This window comes from Setaria italica, chromosome III, assembly GCF_000263155.2.
Source record: "Setaria italica strain Yugu1 chromosome III, Setaria_italica_v2.0, whole genome shotgun sequence".
In the NCBI taxonomy this organism is placed as follows: domain Eukaryota; kingdom Viridiplantae; phylum Streptophyta; class Magnoliopsida; order Poales; family Poaceae; genus Setaria; species Setaria italica.
The window spans coordinates 6,529,714-6,552,178 of record NC_028452.1 but is presented as its reverse complement, the minus strand read 5'-3'; the positions used below and the strand labels follow the sequence as shown (position 1 = coordinate 6,552,178).

Below are 22,465 nucleotides of genomic sequence, written 5' to 3'. Positions count from 1 at the left end.
TGGATCGCCGACTCGGGTGCCACTTTCCATACTACACCCGACCCTGGTATACTCTCTTATGTTCACCCTCCTTCCTCCCACCCTTCGTCCATCATGGTCGCAAATGGCTCTTGTCTTCCTGTCACTTCCGTGGGTACCGCTCACACTCCCGGTTCTTTTCGGGTTTCTGATGTTCTTGTTGCTCCCTCCATGGTTCACAACCTTCTTTCTATTCGCTGTTTTACCACTGACAATTCTTGTTCTGTTGAATTTGACTCCTCTGGTCTTACTGTGAAGGATTTGGCTACCCGGCGACCTCTTCTCCGATGTGACAGCACCGGGCCCCTTTACTCCCTTCGGTTTCCTGCGTCCACTTCTTCCGCTTCGCCCTCCGCTTCTTCAGCTGCTTTTGCCGCCACAACTTCTTCCACTACATGGCACCGGCGTCTTGGTCATCCTGGCCGTGATGTCCTGACACAGCTTAGTCGTAGTTCCGACATACCATGTACTCGGGCTCATGATGAGCACCTGTGTCAGGCGTGCCAACTGGGCCGTCATGTTCGCCTTCCATTTCCTACCTCCTCTTCACATGCGACCCATATGTTTGATCTTGTACATTGCGACCTATGGACATCGCCTGTTTTGAGCATTTCTGGCTATAGGTATTATCTTGTTGTGGTTGACGATTTCTCTCATTATTCTTGGACTTTTCCCTTGCGTGCCAAGTCTGATGCTTTCCCCACGCTTCTCCACTTCTTCGCCTGGGTGTCCACTCAGTTCGGCCTCACCATCAAGGCCGTCCAATGTGACAACGGCCGCGAGTTTGATAACACCACCTCCCGTGCCTTCTTCCTCTCTCATGGTGTGCACCTACGCATGTCATGTCCCTATACCTCCTCCCAGAACGGTAAGGCTGAACGCATGATTCGTACCACGAACGACACCATGCGCTCTCTTCTGTTCCAGTCTTCTCTCCCTGCCCCCTTCTGGGCTGAGAGTCTTCATACCTCCACCTATCTCCTTAACCGCCTACCTTCCGTTGCCTGCCCCGCTCCCACTCCACACCACGCTCTTTTCGGTACCCCCCCCCCCCCGCTACCATCACCTTCGTGTCTTCGGGTGTGCGTGTTATCCTAACACCACTGCCACCGCTCCTCATAAGCTGGCTCCCCGTTCGACTCAGTGCGTCTTCCTCGGGTACTCCCCGGATCACAAGGGGTACCGTTGCTTTGACCTCTCCTCTCGGCGGGTCCTCATCTCTCGCCACGTGGTGTTTGACGAGTCCGTCTTCCCTTACTCCACCACCTCCCCACCCCCTTCCACCTCCGACCCTGATCTCTCCTCCCTGTTTCCCACTGACCCGGTGGACCAGCCATCGCTGACGTTGTCCTGCAGGTACTGCTCCATCGTGGTTTTCACGTGGCTCGACGCCCACCGGTGCTGCCCCAGGCTCGACGTCCACCGGTGCTGCCCCTGACCCTGCGCCCAGCGAGGGTCTGACGGCGCCAGACTCTGGTGCTGCCCCTACCCCTTCGCCCTGCGCGGGGCCGGAGGCACCGCCCTCAGCTCCTGCTGCCCGGTTCGCGCAGCCCGTGCGCGTCTACCAGCGCCGGGCGCGGCCGGCTCCACTACACCTGGAGCCGGCCCCGCCACCACCGTCGCCGCCTCGGTCACCGCCTGTGGACTCTTCTCCACCGGCGACGCCTACACCACCACCTCCGCCGGCCCCGACTGCCCGTGTCGCGCCGTCGGTGTACCATCCGCCTCTCCTACACCGGCACCCGCGTCATGTTCACCCTATGGTGACGCGACATGCGGCTGGTACCCTGTAGCCCCGGGCTCTTACAGCGATGCCCGGCGAGTCGCAGGTCTCTCCTGTACCCTCCTCTGTCCGCGGCGCCCTGTCGGACCCTCACTGGCGCCGCGCGATGGAAGAGGAGTACGCGGCGCTCCTCGCCAACCAGACTTGGGATCTGGTGCCCCGTCCGCCTGGCTCCAACGTCGTCACTGGCAAGTGGATCTGGACACACAAGCGGCGGGCTGATGGTACCCTCGATCGGTACAAGGCCCGCTGGGTTCTCCGGGGTTTCACTCAGCGCCCTGGTGTCGACTACGATGAGACGTTCAGTCCGGTGGTCAAGCCAGCTACCGTCCGGACTGTTCTCTCACTGGCTCTCTCCCGCTCCTGGCCCATGCATCAGCTCGACGTCAAGAACGCCTTCCTGCACGGTACTCTGACTGAGACAGTCTACTGCAGCCAGCTAGCGGGTTTTGTTGATTCTTCTCGGCCTGATATGGTCTGCCGGCTCAACAAGTCCCTCTATGACCTCAAGTAGGCCCCTCGAGCTTGGTATTCGCGGTTTGCTGCCTACCTACTGACACTGGGTTTTGTGGAGGCCAAGTCTGATACCTCTCTGTTTATCTATCATCATGGTGCTGAGACTGCTTATCTGCTGCTCTATGTTGATGACATTGTCCTCACTGCCTCGAGTCCGTCCCTCCTACGGCGGATCATCACCTCACTTCAGCAGGAGTTCGCTATGAAGGATCTGGGTGTGCTCCATCACTTTCTCGGGGTCACCGTTGAGCCTCGTCAGGCCGGCCTCTTTCTTCACCAGCAGCAGTATACTCTTGATATCCTGGAGCGAGCTGGGATGACTGACTGTAAGCCCTGCTCCACTCCAGTTGACACTCAGGCCAAGTTGTCAGAGGCCGACGGCACTCCGATGACTGATGCTACTGCGTACCGGAGTCTGGCTGGGGCTCTTCAGTACCTCACCTTCACCAGACCGGATATCACTTATGCAGTTCAGCAGATTTGCCTCCACATGCATGATCCCAGGGAGCCCCATCTCACTACTCTCAAGCGCCTACTCCGGTACCTCCGGGGCACTGTGGACTACGGCCTCCTCCTTCACAGGTCTCCCTCCACTGAGCTTGTTGTCTACACCGACACTGACTGGGCCGGGTGTCCGGACACTCGGCGCTCTACCTCCGGCTACGCCGTCTTTCTGGGCGGCAACCTGGTGTCCTGGTCGTCCAAGCGTCAGCCGGTGGTCTCCCGCTCCAGTGCCGAGGCGGAGTACCGCGCTGTCGCTAACGGCGTGGCAGAGGCATCGTGGCTTCGGCAGCTCCTTGCCGAGCTCCACACTCCTCTCTCCCGGAGCACTCTTGTCTACTGCGACAACGTCAGTGCGGTGTACCTCTCCACCAACCCTGTTCAGCACCAGCGGACCAAACATGTGGAGATCGACCTTCACTTCGTCCGGGATCGGGTCGCCCTCGGTGATGTTCAGGTCCTCCACGTCCCGACTACCTCTCAGTTTGCCGACATCTTCACCAAGGGCCTCCCGTCACCCGCCTTCACTGAGTTTCGCTCCAGCCTCAACATCACCTGTGGCTAGTTGCGTCTGTGGGGGGGCTCGTGTGTGTGTCCTTCTTTTCATGTCTAGTCTACAACTCCGCTGCGTCGGTAGTTCAGACTGCGGGGGAGTGTTGGAGTATGTATGTGTGTATTATGGCCCAATAAGGCCCATGTATGACTACTATATAGCTACCCTCTAGGGTTAGCCCAATAGACATGTAATTACCTCCAATAATTACAACAAGAGCTGTTGCTACCAATTCATTTATATGTCTTATATTGCAATATAAATTTTGTTTTCCGTGAGATATTTCACAGAAATGTGGGCCTAGAGACCCTAAATTGAGCTTATTTGATAGGTTGCTGTTGTTAATTGGTTTGGATCATATCAACACTCGAAAATGTTAATTAGAAGATATTAGCTGCAGCATATCAATACTCGAAAATGATGTTCATATCTTAGCTTCAGTTCTATATTCCACCATAAAGTGATATCATTTTGGTCATAAAAATGTTATGCTCATATCCTTTTTTTTTGGCGAGGGTTTATGTTCATATCTTAGCTTCATTATCATGATTATATATAAGAAGCCAGATTATATAGCGCCTTCTCTAGTATGTTTAGCAAAAAAATTGATTAATACAATTTCATCAATTTGATTCTCTGTTATTTCTGTTTTTGTGCATGCAGGTGGACCTTATCTATCCGCGGACAATGGCACAAAATCTTGTATGGACTTGCCTTAGTAAAGTTGTTGAGCCAATGCTGAATTGCTGGCCAGTAAACAAGTTAAGAGATATAGCATTGAGAAACATCATGAAGCATATCTACTGATATGGCTAGTTTATTGGGCAAGGAGTACAATAGCAGATCGACAGGTACCTACTCACCCTCCCTGGGAGGCCCTGAGTTTAGGATCTGTTCCTGCTTGATCCTAACCTATGGTGCCTAGGGCTCTTATATATTGGGCCAGCCAACAATCCTTAACTGACTAGGACTCAACTCTAATCTAACTAGGACTCTATCTCCAATCTAATTCTGTTACAATTCTTAACCAACTAGGAGTCTAATCCTTATCTAATTCTAACTGATCTGCTGAACCCGGATTATCTGCCCCTTTGTTCCTTCGGTGGAACTTCTTGCCAAAGAAGTTGTCCACAACATCTACTATGAAGATGAAATTACTAAATACATCTGTATGTGCCCGATAAACAAGGTAATATTCATAAAATATTGAGAGTGATTTTAGTGCTGATATTACAAAAAAAATGGGGCCCACTTTTGCTACTATATGAGAAATTATGGTTCTCTCTGCTAATTGACCTTCATTTTGGCAAATGCAAAACTTTTGTTTGGACACAGATATATACTGAATTGACTGGATTTGATAAATAGTATATTATCAAGCATAATCTTTGAGGCTCAGCCCATTGCCCTGACTGTAGTCTATCTATTTGAATTTCTTAAAACTTTGGAGAAGTTCTACCAAATATATCTATAATGGCTAAATGTAACTTGGTTAGCTTACTGCAGCAATTTATGCATCCTCAAGTTTCTTTCAAAGTTTAAAGTGTCAAAAGAGAACTAACTCTGACGCATGACTGAAATGATTTGGACAAGAATCTTTGTATTAATTTATAATTACTTCTCAACTTTTTGCATGTAGGGTCTAAATATGATTTGTTGTTGGGTGGAAAATCCAAATTCAGATGCATTCAAGCAGCATCTTCCAAGGATATATGATTTTTTATGGCTTGCAGAAGATGGAATGAAGGCACAGGTACTATCTTGTCATGCCTTGTGCAGCAATTGTACTACTCGCCATTTTCTCATTTTTGATAGTGACTTTATAATTGTTATTGAAAAGCTTTGGCTACAAATATTAGATACTCTTCTGGTTAAGAATTTGTCAATACGAACCTAGCTACAAAGAAACTCGTAACTTCACTTCAACAGTCACTATACATGACTTGATTGTTGAGTCCCCTGTTTCAATTCCAAGCACCATTTTTTTTTTTACTTAAAACTGTGGGGGAGTTCCCCACAGCATTCATTCAAAAAGAAACACAATATTTACAAAGTGTAGGACATACTTACTAGCATTAGAGAAGGAGGAAAAGGATTACAGAATAGAATCTAGCCATTGAATAACTATAGGTCTAAAGTCATCCTTAACACAATGAAGCTGAAGGACGACCTGCTCTTTGAACTTCAATGTCCAAAGGTGAATAGAGGCTCTGTTCCCATCAAAGATCTTTCCATTTCGCAGGTTCCACAATTCCCATGATGCAACTATAAATATTTCTATGAAGTATGGAAGCTGCATTGTCTTCCTGGGCAACACCAGTCGGTCATGTATGCATGCAGCTTTATTCCAATGGAATCCTATTTTGTGCCAACAAGCCACCGAGAAAGGACATTGGAATTTGCACTGGTCTTTGCACAACACACAGTTCCCATCTGGCTGAACATTGGAATTTCAATGCCTTAACATTCCAAGCACCATATTTGTCAGAGGCCATAACAGCAGAGACCTTATAATTTCACAAATATGTTTCTATAGTGCCAAATGCCACAAATCACACAAAGCCTTACACTGGTTTCTAGTTATAGCCAATTTCAATTGGACCGTTAAAAATCCATAATATTGATCATACAGTGACTACTACTAGACCACAAATTTGAATATTACCATTCTTGATAGCATATTGCTGAAATGTTCACCCAAAAGTCATGTTCATGTCTACGGATTGCTTCACAGTAGTCTAACCTTTTTTTTCACAAAATACTAATTGGGTGGTCTATTATGTTTAATCTTTAAATTAGCATAGCTATTCCCAATCGCAATGATTTACAGAAAAGAGTGTTTCAGATGGCCACTTGCATGTTCGTTCTATTTCTACAGAAGCAACCTTGTTCTCTTTTGTTAAGACTTAATAAGCATTGTACAAACTCTTTCCCTTTAATAGGTGTATGATGGTTGTCCAATCTGGGAGGCTGCTCTCATTGTCCAAGCCTATTGCTCGACAGATCTTGTTCATGAGTTTAGTCCAACACTTCGTAAAGCTCATCAATTCATTAAAAGTTCACAGGTTCAAGTTACCTATCATATATTCTTCCATATTGTAAATTAAGAAATATTTCCATAGCAAATCTTGATATGCATATCTTTATATAGATTCATGAAAACCATCCTGACTACGAAGCTTACTACCGCCATAGATCAAAAGGTTCATGGACACTTTCAACAGCTGATAATGGGTGGTCTGTGTCTGATTGTACTGCTGAAGCACTCAAGGTCAAGACAAGTTACTTCATATATTTCTTATTTACTAACAAAACTTGATTATGTTCTTCCCTGGTAAAAGCATAAGTAATATACTATGTCATAATAACATAGTACTCTTTCAGCCATTTTCAGTAAAAAAAAAGTAGTTATGTTACGGTTCTTATACTCTTGTGATTCTAAAGTAGTAAATTACTGTTGGATAAACAAGACATGTGCACTACTACACATGCATAACAAACACTGTTGGTCTTGATTTATCTTATTTATACTGTCATTGATTTTTTTCAGACAAATTTACATGTGCACACACTTATGCAACTTTATCATTATTCATGATTATATGGAATCTTTTCGAGTGCCCTTATTTCCAAATGTTTATAATAGGCCACATGCTCACTCAGCTTCGTTTCTTTAGGCACTGTTATTGTTATCAAAGTTCTCTTCAGGTCTCGTGGGGGATCCCATAAAAGGAGAAAGTGTGTACAATGCTGTGGATTGCATTCTTTCTTATGTGGTATGACTCTGCTTTAGATCATTTGTCATAGTTCTTATAGATTGATGAACTTTTAGGGGGGCATTTGGATTGGTGCCAGCGCTATCCCCACCAATATTTTGGTCATTCACTGGGACCTCCTAGTACGTTTGGATCGACATCAATCGTTGGCATGCCAACACCACATGCCTGCACTCTAGTTGTTTTTTTCGCCAACGCACGGGCGAACTATGGGCGGGCGAATCGGCCGCCAATTATTTGGCTCGCTGATGGATTAGCACGGCCAGCATCGGCGTAATCCAAACAAATCCTTACTTCTAAAGATGACATAATCTGGCTCGCTATTAGCTCCATGTTTGCAACCTCTTCATAGGAAGGATAGATTGCATGGGATATTCTGCACTGAACCTCCCGTGCAGTATACATAGAGTACAGAGACTTGGGGGCAAGACACCTCCCTGATAATGTGGCAGTCTGGGATATAAAATATCTAGCCTACCAAATGTACTCCAACACTCGTCTCGCACTTGAACATGTTCAAATGGTTTTAATTAAGTCTATATTACTATTTTAAAATTGAGAATATTTCATTCACAGAAGCCATCACATCGTTGGTGGTGGCTCAATCCCACTTGGTGTAATCCCTGAGCAAGGATTGAACCAATCTGCCATCTGAAAAGAAAAACGAAAGTAAAAGAAAACTATAAAAGAGAAAAAAAATGCACGTTCTGGAGGTATTTGCACCTTTGGCACCAAAAAAAAAATTGCGACATCATCACTCAGACATTAGTACCCAGGTGCTTGCACGGGAGGAAGCTGATCTCTGGATGCTTGCAGGTGCTAAAAAACATAGTGCTGTGGTCGTCACTAGACACCCTGTCCAGTAGTTGGGAATGCTAGTGTAGTAGGTCGTTCTGCTGTTTTATCCCAGTGCGAATGTAACTTATAAACCCCAAGTGCTTGGGGGTGATCAGTGTGTTGTACGGCTATTGTGGCCTAACTCTTCTTCTTAATGCAATGATATGCAGCTCTCCTGCATATTCGAGAAAAAAACACAATTGCTCTTTTTGTTATATTTCCAAATTTACCAAAATTGTTGTTTTCTATTTATATAATTCTTCTAACCAGTTTATGAACAATTTAATGTCGTACCTGACACCTAATGTTATTGAGCATGCTTTTTTTTATTGATTGAAGAACGATGATGGCACCTTTTCTACATATGAGCATAAAAGAGCCACATCTTTGTTGGAGGTGAGTACTTTTTATTGCTCTTTTTTTCCTTGAAAACAAGGGTAACTTCCATGTTCGAAGGTTTCAGTTGAATAGAGAATTTGAACCTGACCAATTCTTAAGCATTTAGAAATTGGATGATTACTAACTCTCTTTCTAGACCTCACATATAATCTTCTAGCTTGCCATAAATAAGATAGATAGCTCACTCCTAGCTAATATAACAAATTATTTGTTTGGGAAGACAAATATGAACTGTAAAATGAACTTTGGCTTTCAGGGTTGTGCATGGCTGTGCATTTTGTGTAACATTTTCTTTAATTACCCAAATGCTATTCTCGATAGTAATTTCATGCGTGACTGCATACTAACTTGGAATTTGTTGGCAATAGGTTCTCAACCCTTCGGAGAGCTTTATCAACATTGTTGTTGACTATCCGTAAGAAATGAAATATCCTCATAATTTTTATAAAAATACAACTGATTCCAATTATTGTATATACATGAGACCTGATTTACTATCTTTAACCAACTGATAGATCTGTTGAGTGCACTTCATCAGTGCTCCAAGCTCTCAGTATGTTCAGATAGCTGGATCCAGGGTACCGCAAAGAAGAGATAGGAAATTGCATTAAAAGCACATCCAAGTTTGTTGAGAAGGAACAACGGAAAGATGGCTCCTGGTCTCTGAAACCATCTTATTTATTATGTGCAAATTATTCAAACTTTAAATTTATGAAATCAATAATTAGATTAATTATGATCTAACAGGTTTGGCATTTGGGGTGTATGTTTCACTTACGGATTATTCTTTGCTGTAAAAGGATTAGCTGCTGCTGGAAGAACTTATGAAAATAGTTCCTCCATCAGGAAAGCATGCAGCTTTCTGTTGTCAATGCAGCTATCTACAGGTGGATGGGGTGAAACTTATCTTTCTAGTGAAACTGAGGTAACTGTTAATTTTCATTATTTAATTATAACTATAACCATTTGGTGGGTTTGGTCAGGTTATGGTATGTTTCTATATTGGTTAACTTTAGATTCATGATATTATCTGTTAACAATGTATTAATCTGAGTGACAGCCACCTACAGGATCCAATTCTAAGGTGTTTGTTTTCACAAGTCTTTGTTTCCAACAACAAATACCATGTTTAGTTGTTTCTAGGAATACTGAAGAAATTCGAATCAGTGGTTGAAAAATAATTTGGCAGCAGTATCATATTTCTTGATAGTATTGAGTTAACCTTGGCTATTGAATGGCAATCAACTGCTCATGGTAGCGGTTGTATCCAAATATACGTTGAATTGGAGTATCGGGCAATCCTTTTTCTAAAAAAAATTATTGTATCACATTCTATCAGAATATATGTGATACTGTGCAACTGAGAGAAAATATCTATCTTATGTTTACTGCTGGTTCTTGTAACTGGATGATTACTGCTGGTTCTTGTAACATATTAAGTTGTCTCATCACTGGTGTACATCAAGTACCCTTGTTTCCTATATCATAACTGCATACTGGCGGAGCTATGTACAGGCCAACCTAGGCCATGGCCCCACCTTACCTTGTACAATCTTTAAATGAACCATGGTTGCCCGGCACTGCTGAAAATCTGCATGTCTACATGCAGGCAATCATCCCTTCATGATTAGGCCACATAGCACTTCTTCTTTTTTTAAAAAGGGTTTACATAGCACTTCAATTGTAGCATCGACCCCCCCCCCCCCCCCCCCATGTTAACCCTCGAAATCTGAATTCCTTAGCATTGGAAATCTGAGAAACAAAGTTATATGAATCCTTTAAAATCTGCCAACTTATTGGATAATTCCTTATCTGCTTTATAACTGTCTCCATAACTGTGTGTTCGATAAAAACATTACACAATATTTGATGTTGGGAGCTGTACTATATATATCTCAAACATGTTTCTTTTGAAGAAGATATTGATTACTCCAAATCTTAATGAATTTTATCATGGCTTCCACTTTAATATTTGGCAGTCGTACGTGGAGGCTAGTGGTCCTCATGCAGTAAACACTGCTTGGGCAATGTTGGCTTTAATTTCTGGTGGGCAGGTATATATTTTACACATTACAAATGTCATAGGTACAATATTTAATAACTGCAATGATGTCTGCTTATTATTTCATATTGTGTCCATGCTATGCAGGTGGAACGAGATCCAACACCTCTATATCATGCTGCAAAAGAATTGATCAATATGCAATTAGAGTCAGGCGACTTTCCCCAACAAGTAATTTCTATTTTTTTTCGCTTGTAGAAGGATTAAATTTAGCATCACAATTTGGTTGTTTCCTTCTTTTTCAGCTAAATATTTATTTGTCACTATTGTTTTGTAAGGTCTCCAAGGTATAGAAACTGGACCATTACCTTTTGTAATTTAAATAAATTTCCTAATAAAGTTCTAAATTATAAAGATACTTTAGTGACAAAGCTAATATATAAATTTTGATATATCCATTGTAGACAGTCTAGACATATCTATGGTCAGCCCTTGTAAGTTCACTCATATTTTATAGCGTCAAATTAAAGAAAATCAATTTAATAACAGTTGAAGTAATTACGAACCCAGTAAGTAGACTGGTGCAGAACCCAGTTTATTTCGGGCCAGAACAAGAAATATCCAGGCCCAGTGCAACTCTGCTGCCCAGGCGCAGCCTAAAATCGCAACTTGCTCAGCTATTGTACCAACTCTACCATCCTTACGACCGTACGCTATATACTTAACAAGTGATATGTCAATCAAATTTCAATTTCTATATGTACAATCATGTATAGGTTCGGGTTATGCATTCATGAAGGAGTTGACTTCTGGCCACATGACTTGTGCATGAATGCATATAGCAAATCCCAGAATGTATACAAATAAGTCCATTTTTTATGCAATAGACACTTGCTGTCCTACCACACCTCAACATATATATGTTCTAGTTAGACCTGATGGTTCAACTCCACTTACTTTCTGGTACCTGTCCTTTGATTGCAGGAACACGTTGGGTGCTTCAACAGTTCCCTATACTTAAATTACGGCAACTACCGCAACCTGTACCCAATCTGGGCTCTTGGGGAATTTCGCCGCCGCCTTCTTGCAAGAAATAAGTGAAACCGTGTGGATGGGGCAAGAAAACTGTACTCGAGTTAGAACGTTCTCTAAAAAAACATCCCTGCAACTCAGCAACTGAGGTTAACTGGATCTGCAAACGACACTTGAAACCGTGTGGATATGGCATTAATTCCAAAGGCAGGCTACTATGAGACAAAATTAGATCCGTAGTAAATGAAGTCTAGAATCTGCATACTTAACCGAAAATCAGAAAATGTTTGGAATTGCAGTTGTCTGTTAGTAACTGTGCTCTGTATGGTTATTTTATGATAGTGAAAAAATGATGTACATCCTGCGTGATGCGTCCACTAGTAGAGAATTGGCCTTTAGTCCCGGTTGGTAGGGTGCATATCTCTCGAAAATCCATCCGGGATAAACCAATCGGGACAAAAGGGGGGGTCTTTAGTCCCGGATCTTTTAACCGGGAGTAAAGGTCCCCCTTTAGTCCCGGTTGGTGTCACCAACCGGGACTAAAGGGGGACCCTTTAGTCCCGGCTGGATTCCAACCGGGACTAAATGGCGCCTGCATGGCACTGCCGTAGCGCCTGAATTTTTCATGCATGCATCACGTATACGCAGTACCGCGGCCCTTTTAATTTGTTAACCAACTAGTATTTAAACGAATGGGATTTGTAATTATACAATTACTATATATATACACAATCCTTATACACAATTCATATACACAATTCAACTAGCTTAGTACAAATCGATCATAATTAGCGCGTATTATATATACAAATAAATCAAAGCATCTGTCTACAATCTTCCCGTCGTGGTGTTGCTGATCGGAGTGTCTAATTGTCGTCCATCGTAATAAAATTCTCCTTTTGGATTTACCACCTCGTCCATTATGAATCCAATGAGACCTTCACATATTGCCGCTACTCTTTCTTCCTTCAAGAGTCCTTGTTGAATATTTAACATCTATAATTTAGAAATTTGTGAATGTTACACGAACAAATACATATAAGGAGCTAGAAAATAATTAACTAGTAATAATTTTATTTTACGTACTTTAAAGTTGTGCGGCGTCATCTTCGGTCCCTTGGGTCCCATAAAACTGTGCATGTGCTCACAGATGTAGTAGCCACATAGATTATTCCCGGGTTCCTGTCTTAAGCACTTGAGTGCGGAAAAAAATAAGTTATGAAATATTCGTGTTATACAATGTAATAAATGTGCAGACTTCATACGTACTGGGAAGTCTGTGTTCCATGTAAGTTTTTCTTTGAATGGACCTTTGTGTGTCCTTATGAATTGTTTCCATGCGCTGCGGATTAGAATAATGAATGATATAGTGTAACAGGGATAAAATTTAGGAAATAAACTTTTGCATAGAGATAAAGGTCCAGAATTATTACAAGCCTAGCATGTCTTGCACTTCTTGGTAGTCCACCGGATCTTTCCTTAACGAATCGAAGACAGTGACGTGGCTTCTTTCAGGCTCAATTATAATAAGGATCCAGTGGAAGCTGCGTGCGTAAAATGTTCATGCATATTAGAGCTAACTAACATGTAGAGATAAGGAAAAAGACATCGAAAGTAGACGGTATACACACACTTACTTGAAGTTGTATGGAAGTAGTATGAAATCCTTGAATGTTTGTTTGTCTAGGAAATTGTATACTTCCGCAAAGGTTTTTTCCGGCGCTAATTGTATCTGTCGTTGGTTAACTACAGATGGATCCATGAAGCCTACATGTAGGTACGCCTCTCGGCGGCATGTCTGAATTAGCATCCTACATGAAATGGAAGATGAAGTTAGTACGGTGACGCACGCCAAAATTTACATGTAGAGATAAACGGACACTTACAGTGTAGGGATACGAGGTAGGCTACGCTAGCGCAAAACAAAAATTCTACCGCGTATAACCAGGAAGAACTGCCGTATAAGGATCACGGGATTACCACTCGACGCACTACTGGTGCGGAAGATGTAGATATGCGTCGATGCAGTGAAGACGATCACGTAGTCGTACGTAGTCGATCAACGTAGTCGTGCGTAGTCGATCATGTCCAGCAGCTCCTCAGCAGCTCGTCCACGTGCAGCAAGATCGCCTCCGGTGCCGCGGCTCGTCGTCGGCTCGTCGTGGCTCGTCGGCGGCTCGTCGATGGCTCGTCCAAGTGCTGCAGGCGCAACACCTCCAAGGTATCCACACGTGCAGGGAGGAAGCGTCGCAAGCCGGACTGCTAGATCCGCGAGTTGCAACAGGCGAGGGCGTGGGAGGCGCGGCAGGTGTGTTTCGCCAAAAAGGTGTAAACCCTAGGGCGCCCCCACCCCTCTATTTATAGAGGTTCCTGACGGGCCTCTGGATCCGAGGCCCATTAGCACTTCTAAACCTAATCCAACTCGGATCAGATCCGAATTGGGCTTCCAGCCCCTTAAGTGTGTGACCCTATGGGTTCGGATACGTATAGACATGGCCCGAGTACTCCTACTGGGCCCAATAGTCGGTAGCGGCCTCTAGCAAGACGTGCCAACTCCTATACACACACGAAGATCATATCAGACGAACCATCACAACATAATATACATGCTATTCCCTTTGCCTCACGATATTTGGTCTAGCTACAAGCCGACCGCTCTTTCTCGATCCTGTGATTCGGAATCCCTTTGTAGGTTAACTCTTAACCGTACGTAGCATGGCCATGCATTTTCGGATCCGATCACTCGAGGGGCCCAGAGATATCACTCTCAATCAGAGAGGGGTAAATCCCATCTTGATTGACCATGTCTCATAGCATGCTTCTTGACAAACCCGAAAGCTACCTTTATAACTACCCTGTTATGGCGTAGCGTTTGATAGCCCCTAAGTAGGTCGATCCACATCTAGAATACATGCGACAATCTCAGGTCTAAGGACAAAGCGTATATATTGTTTAAAGAGAGAACTACTTCTCGTGTTGGGTCAGTCCTAGCACATGTCTCCACATGTGTCCACATTATTAGTTCAACATCTCCATGTCCATGACTTGTGAAACATAGTCATCAACTAATACATGTGCTAGTCTAATATTCATGTGTGTCCTCACATGAACTCCGACTAGGGACAACTTTAGAATAACCATACAAGTAAAGAGTTTCACATACAATTCACATAATTGCAAATCAATTCAAGTAGCCTTTAATGGATATTCAATGAACACAATATACAAATCATGGATACAAATGGAATATCATCATCTCTATGATTGCCTCTAGGGCATACCTCCAACAGTCTCCCACTTGCACTAGAGTCAATCTAGAAGGTACCTAATACCCATAGCTCTTACATGCGCATCATGCTTAGCCTGCGGGAGTGGTTTTGTCAACGGATTAGAAATGTTCAGATTCGTGTGTATTTTGCATATCTTGATCTCACCCCGGTTAACGAAGTCTCGAATGAGATGAAATCGCCGCATTACGTGTTTGTTTTTCTGGTGGTTCCTTGGCTCCTTTGCTTGCGCAATTGCCCCATTATTATCACAGTAGAGATTCAATGGGCTGGACGCATTCGGGAACACACCAAGCTCAATGAGAAAATTCCTTATCCAAACACCTTCCTTCGTGGCTTCCGAAGCCGCGATGTACTCGGCTTCTGTCGTAGAATCGGCCACCGTCTCCTGCTTGGAACTCTTCCAACTAACAGCACCACCATTCAGCGTGAACACAAATCCTGATTGTGACTTTGAATCATCTCTGTCGGTTTGGAAACTAGCATCGGTGTAACCTGTTACAACGAGCTCCTCCTCACCTCCATAGACGAGGAACATATCTTTAGTCCTTCTCAAGTACTTAACAATGTTTTTCACCGCTGTCCAGTGACTCTCACCTGGATCAGATTGGTGTCTGCTTGTCATACTTAGCGCATATGAAACATCTGGGTGAGTACTTATCATTGCATACATGATAGATCCAATAGCCGAGGCATATGGCACTCTACTCATGCGATCCCGCTCATCAGCAGTCGAAGGACACTGAGTCTTGCTGAGATGTATGCCATGTGACATAGGCAAGAACCCTTTCTTTGCCTCTTCCATGCTGAACCGCTTCAACACTTTGTCAATTTAAGTATCTTGGCTTAAACCTATAAGCCTTCTCGATCTATCTCTATAGATCTTAATGCCTAGAATATATGCCGCTTCCCCTAAGTCCTTTATCGAAAAACTATTTTTCAGTGAAGTCTTTACGGACTCAAGCATAGGAATGTTATTTCCAATCAGTAATATGTCATCCACATATAAGATTAGAAATACTACAGAGCTCCCACTAACCTTCTTGTAAACACAAGACTCTTCTTCGTTCTTGGTGAAGTCAAACCCTTTGACTACTTCATCAAAACGAATGTTCCAACTCCTAGATGCTTGCTTCAATCCATAAATGGATCTCTGAAGCTTGCATACCTTTCCAGCATTTTTCGGATCGACAAAACCCTCGGGCTGTATCATATACACGTCCTCAGCTAGGTTTCCATTCAGGAAAGCTGTCTTGACATCCATCTGCCATATCTCATAATCGAAATATGCAGCTATAGCTAGAATAATCCGAATGGACTTAAGCATCACTACGGGTGAGAAGGTTTGGTCATAGTCAACTCCTTGAACTTGTCAAAAACCTTTTGCGACAAGTCGTGCTTTATAGATGTGAACATTTCCATCCATGTCCTTTTTCTTCTTATAGATCCACTTGCACTCTATGGCTTTAACACCATCAGGCGGGTCAACCAAGTTCCAAACTTGATTGTCTCCCATGGACTCTATTTCGGATTGCATGGCACTCTGCCATTTTTCGGAGTCTGGGTCCATTATTGCTTCTGCATATGTCGCAGGCTCATCATTGTCCAACAATAATATTTCCCGCATTTCGCGGAGCCTTGCTGACCTTCGTGGTTGTGGCGGTGCTTCTCTTGCCATGGGTATCTCAACTTGTTCTGCTACGTTAGCATCACTCATTGATTCTTGCCCGATTGGCTCATCTTGAACTTCTTCAAGATGCACTATCTTTCCACTCTTTTCTCCTTTGAGAAACTCTTTCTCTAGGAAAACCCCGTTCCGAGCGACAAACACTTTGCCTTCTGATCGGTTGTAGAAATAATATCCCAAAGTTTCCTTTGGATATCCCACGAAAATGCACTTATCCGACTTGGGTGTGATCTTGTCCGACTGAAGTCGCTTGACAAACACTTCACATCCCCAAATCTTTAGAAAAGACAAACTAGGAACCTTTCCAGTCCACATCTCATATGGTGTCTTAACTACGGATTTAGATGGTACCCTATTAAGTGTGAAAGCTGTTGTTTCTAGAGCGTATCCCCAAAATGACAACGGTAGGTCCGACTTGCTCATCATTGATCGAACCATGTCTAACAAAGTTCGATTACGTCGCTCGGACACACCGTTTCTCTGAGGTGTTCCAGGCGGCGTAAGTTGTGGAACAATTCCGCAACTCTTTAGATGATTGCTAAACTCGTGGCTCAAATACTCGCCTCCACGATCAGATCGCAAGACCTTAATTTTCTTGCCACGCTGATTTTCAACTTCATTCTGAAATTCCTTGAACTTTTCAAAGGTTTCAGACTTGTGCCTCATCAAGTAGACATAGCCATATCTACTAAAATCATCAGTGAAAGTTATGAAGTATTGGAATCCTCCTCTAGCCGTCGTGCTCATTGGTCCGCATACATCACTATGTACGAGTTCCAACAAGTCTACTGCTCTCTCAGGAAATCCTGTGAAAGGCGTCTTGGTCATCTTGCCTAGCAAGCAAGCCTCACATGTCTCGTATGATTCAAAATCAAACGAAGTTAGAAGTCCATCAGAATGGAGCTTCTTCATGCGCTTTTCACTTATATGACCCAAACGACAATGCCACAAGTAGGTAGGACTCAAATCATTAGGCCGAGGCCTTTTAGCACTTACATTACAGATAGGTGAACCATCAAGATTTAAAACAAACAATCCATTCACAATGGGTGCAAAAGCCATAAACATATTATTCTTAGAGATCACACAACCATTGTTTTCACTCGCAAATGAATAACCATCCTTCATCAAGCATGAAGGAGATAAAATGTTTCGACTTAAACTAGGAACAAAAAAACAATTATTCAACTCCATAATAAATCCTCACGGGAGGTGGAGTTGCATCGTCCCGACGGTCAAAGCAGCAACTCTTGCATTATTTCCCACGCGGAAATCAACTTCTCCTCTTTCCACACTTCTACTTTTTATCATTCCCTGCATCGAATTGCAAATATGAGCAACCGATCCGGTATCAAATACCCAAGAATTAATAATTGTATCAGCGAGAAATATGTTGTCTATAACATTAACAACAAGCGTACCTGAGGTAGAGGTACTCTTACTTCCGCCGTTCTTCAACGAAGCTAGGTACTGCTTGCAGTTTCTCTTCCAGTGACCAAGTTCATGACAGTAAAAGCACTCTTTATCTGGAGCAGGTCCAGCTTTAGCCTTGGGCGCTGGGTTTGGCTTGGACACTCCAGCCTTGCCCTTCTTCTTCCAAGAATTGCCCTTCTTCTTAAAGGTAGGCTTGTTCTGTACAGCCATCACATGGCTGGTACTAGCGCTTTTCTTAATGTCTACCTCTGCTGTCTTGAGCATACCACACAGTTCATTCAGACCCTTCTCCGTCCCATGCATATGGTAGTTCGAGATGAAGTTCCCATAGCTAGGCGGAAGAGATGAAAGAATGAAGTCAGTGGCCAACTCTTTGCCCATTGGGAAGCCCAGCTTCTCCAATCGCTGAGTGTAACCAACCATCTTGATTACATGTGGTCCTACTGCTGCGCCTTCTGCTAACTTGCACTCCAGAAAGGCTTTGGACACATTGAACCTTTCGGTCCTAGCCTGTGTCTGGAACATGTCCTTGAGCGCCACGATCATATCGTGTGCCTCATGATTTGTCTCGAACTGCATCTGCAGCTCGGGCTCCATGCAAGCAAGCATAAGGCAGCTTACCTCAAGATTAGCATCAAATGCCTTCTTGTAAGCAGCCTTAACGGCAGCAGATGCATCATCAGCAGGTACTGGTGGTAGTGGGGTGTCTAGAACATCTTCCTTTTTCTCAGCCCTGAGAACAATTCTCAGGTTATGGATCCAATCCGAGTAGTTTGTTCCATTCAACTTGTCCTTCTCAAGGACCGAACGCAAAGCAAACGATGCGGTGGTGTTGCTAGGTGCCATTTAATCTACAACAAAAGTAATGCAAAATACACTAAGACAAACGTATCCATGATAGAGCAAATTACATTAAACTATTTTAACAGAATCTACTTCCACTAAAATCAATATCCCTCTATTGAAACTTAGTGATTCAGGATCCACAACTAACAAGTCCACTAGTGAGCTTTAGCATCACCGCTAGCAAACGAGGTAGATCGGTAAGCAACTTTTGCTAATCATATCAACATATGACTCCTGTTGTTGGGTGACATCTCTATGTCTCGGCGCCCAACCTTTATGCCCCAAGGTCCTTAACCGTTAAGATAACCTTGTTAAGCAAACCAACCCTTATGCGTGTAAGTGTCCGACACAAACCCGTCTAGTCAAGGAAAACTAGTGGCACCCTAATTTCATAGACCCACCACTAATTGTACAAGACATGGGACGGTGCAAGTTTTAGTTGGGAGGGCATAGTAACTTAAACTTTGTGAGGGATCGTTCTACTTTTAACATCACAGCATGCAGAAAGTAAAACATAAACAGAATAGCATTCACACAGTTGTGACACAGTATGGCCCATTTTCATATGGTGATCTCCATCTCCATAGAACCTGTTCACCATGGTGATCTCCATCTCCATGTTCCATGTGCGCCATCCTCCTGGTGATGAGTCCTCCAAGAACTAGAGCATGCTATTACGCCTAATAGCTAGTAAAGAATCTAGTAATGAAGATTACATAGTTGCTTGGATCATCACAGATTGGTACGCAGACCATTAAATACAATAAAGTGACAACACATATGGCTCCTGCAGTATTGCCGTACGCGCGACACGCAGGTCACGAATGAGTTACACACATGCATCACATACACAAGGGGGCCATACTGATCACAAGATACATACATACATCCTGCAAAACAGAGTTAGGCGTCCTAACGTTCCAAACTTCGGAGGCCCAAAACTCCATCTTCCAAGCCAAATTTGGGAAATCTAATTTCGCCGAGAATGGCAAAGCCATTGAAATTCATGTGTAACTTTTTCTGTAGATCAATTTTTGTATAAAAATCGCCCCGATCCGAGATCGTACCGAAAAGTTACGGTTGATTTACCGAAGCATACGCATACGGCAAAAATCCCGACCTCGGCATTAGATCCCATCTACTATTGCACATCTAATGCGCCTGGCGTATGACCCTAGATTTCGATTTGACCAATCATATTGATCTTCCCTCACTGCAACTGGATTTACGTGTATCACTTAACTTCGATGGCGGAAACCGACCGGTAGGAGTATGTCGTTACACTACCATTGCAGCAAGGGCACGAAACCAGGACATAGATCAAACAGAAAACTCGCATATCTCCATATGCACACATCCCGAATCCAAAACTAAGCAGCTACGGCTCTGATACCACTGTAGGGATACGAGGTAGGCTACGCTAGCGCAAAACAAAAATTCTACCGCGTATAACCAGGAAGAACTGCCGTATAAGGATCACGGGATTACCACTCGACGCACTACTGGTGCGGAAGATGTAGATATGCGTCGATGCAGTGAAGACGATCACGTAGTCGTACGTAGTCGATCAACGTAGTCGTGCGTAGTCGATCACGTCCAGCAGCTCCTCAGCAGCTCGTCCACGTGCAGCAAGATCACCTCCGGTGCCGCGGCTCGTCGTGGCTCGTCGGCGGCTCGTCGATGGCTCGTCCAAGTGCTGCAGGCGCAACACCTCCAAGGTATCCACACGTGCAGGGAGGAAGCGTCGCAAGCCGGACTGCTAGATCCGCGAGTTGCAACAGGCGAGGGCGTGGGAGGCGCGGCAGGTGTGTTTCGCCAAAAAGGTGTAAACCCTAGGGCGCCCCCACCCCTCTATTTATAGAGGTTCCTGACGGGCCTCTGGATCCGAGGCCCATTAGCACTTCTAAACCTAATCCAACTCGGATTAGATCCGAATTGGGCTTCGAGCCCCTTAAGTGTGTGACCCTATAGGTTCGGATACGTATAGACATGGCCCGAGTACTCCTACTCGGCCCAATAGTCGGTAGCGGCCTCTAGCAAGACGTGCCAACTCCTATACGCACACGAAGATCATATCAGACGAACCATCACAACATAATATACATGCTATTCCCTTTGCCTCACGATATTTGGTCTAGCTACAAGCCGACCGCTCTTTCTCGATCCTGTGATCCGGAATCCCTTTGTAGGTTAACTCTTAACCGTACGTAGCATGGCCATGCATTTTCGGATCCGATCACTCGAGGGGCCCAGAGATATCACTCTCAATCAGAGAGGGGCAAATCCCATCTTGATTGACCATGTCTCATAGCATGCTTCTTGACAAACCCGAAAGCTACCTTTATAACTACCCTGTTACGGCGTAGCGTTTGATAGCCCCTAAGTAGGTCGATCCACATCTAGAATACATGCGACAATCTCAGGTCTAAGGACAAAGCGTATATGTTGTTTAAAGAGAGAACTACTTCTCGTGTTGGGTCAGTCCTAGCACATGTCTCCACATGTGTCCACATTATTAGTTCAACATCTCCATGTCCATGACTTGTGAAACATAGTCATCAACTAATACATGTGCTAGTCTAATATTCATGTGTGTCCTCACATGAACTCCGACTAGGGACAACTTTAGAATAACCATACAAGTAAAGAGTTTCACATACAATTCACATAATTGCAAATCAATTCAAGTAGCCTTTAATGGATATTCAATGAACACAATATACAAATCATGGATACAAATGGAATATCATCATCTCTATGATTGCCTCTAGGGCATACCTCCAACATACAGAACCCAAGCGCTGATCAGAGAGACATTCAGGGCATCATGATGGTACACTTCGTATATATCCTTGAAGTCTAACCACAGCACTTTCTCCCCTTCACCGTGAAAATCTATCGGTTTTACCTTCATGCCGATCATCTCCCTCGAGTCGGCGGATGCCATCATGTACCATTGATGGAATGCGTACATCTTTGTTGATAGCTTCCGTACCAATGAAGGCTTTACAAGAGGTTTTCCTAGCTCATAAGGCCATCTCGGCTCAGGGGGCGGTGCAGTTGGCGTCTCAACTTGCCCTATGCATTGATCAAGTCTCAGACCTGTTTCTTCCATGAACTTCAATACATTTGCTTGTTGATCCAAGGGCATTGCTTTTACCCGTTGAGCATCTTTTTTTGATAAATGGCTGAGGTCGGGGACTGGACCGCTGGAAGATGACTTTCCTTTCCTTTTATCCTTTTCATCAGCCTTTACTAGAGCCCGTTTATAGTTTGACAAGAGTGGTATCCTTTTCTTGCCTCCTTCTTCCATCCTGATAAAAAAGTTTAAATCTCGCCGACTTACTGGCGGTGGCTCCATCTCCCTTACTTTTTTTTCTTCGGCTTGTTTCTTGAACCACTCACTGGCCTCTCATTGGATTTCTGCCCACTGTTCCGCATGAGACATTGCCTCCCAGCGTTCCTTACGAGTCACTTCAGGCTCCTTTGTTTTTATTCTTTCTCTGTCTTTGCTTGGGAGGCGGTGCTCGTGACTTCTTTAGTGGTGGTGCAGGTTCCTTCAAGGGGGCCGCTCTTGGTGCCGACGACGGTGATCGGGGAGGGGTGTTGTTATTGTCGTCGTCGCTCCCAGCACCAGGATGTGGTGGAGATGGAGACCTTGATATAGATGGAAGGGACGGTCCTGGAGCAGGAGATGACGGTCTCGAGGTATGAGGAGAAGGTCGCTGCTGGGGATCTACGGGGAGCGGTCTTGAGGTCTGAGGAGATGGCTCCGTGCCGGGAATAATGGTGTA

At 44.2% G+C, this 22,465-nt stretch overlaps 1 pseudogene; it reads left to right on the top strand.

Moving 5' to 3' along the window:
* Window positions 1-4,243: 4,243 nt before the first annotated feature.
* Window positions 4,244-11,783, top strand: LOC101783733 (annotated as a pseudogene).
* The last annotated feature ends 10,682 nt before the right edge of the window (window positions 11,784-22,465 follow it).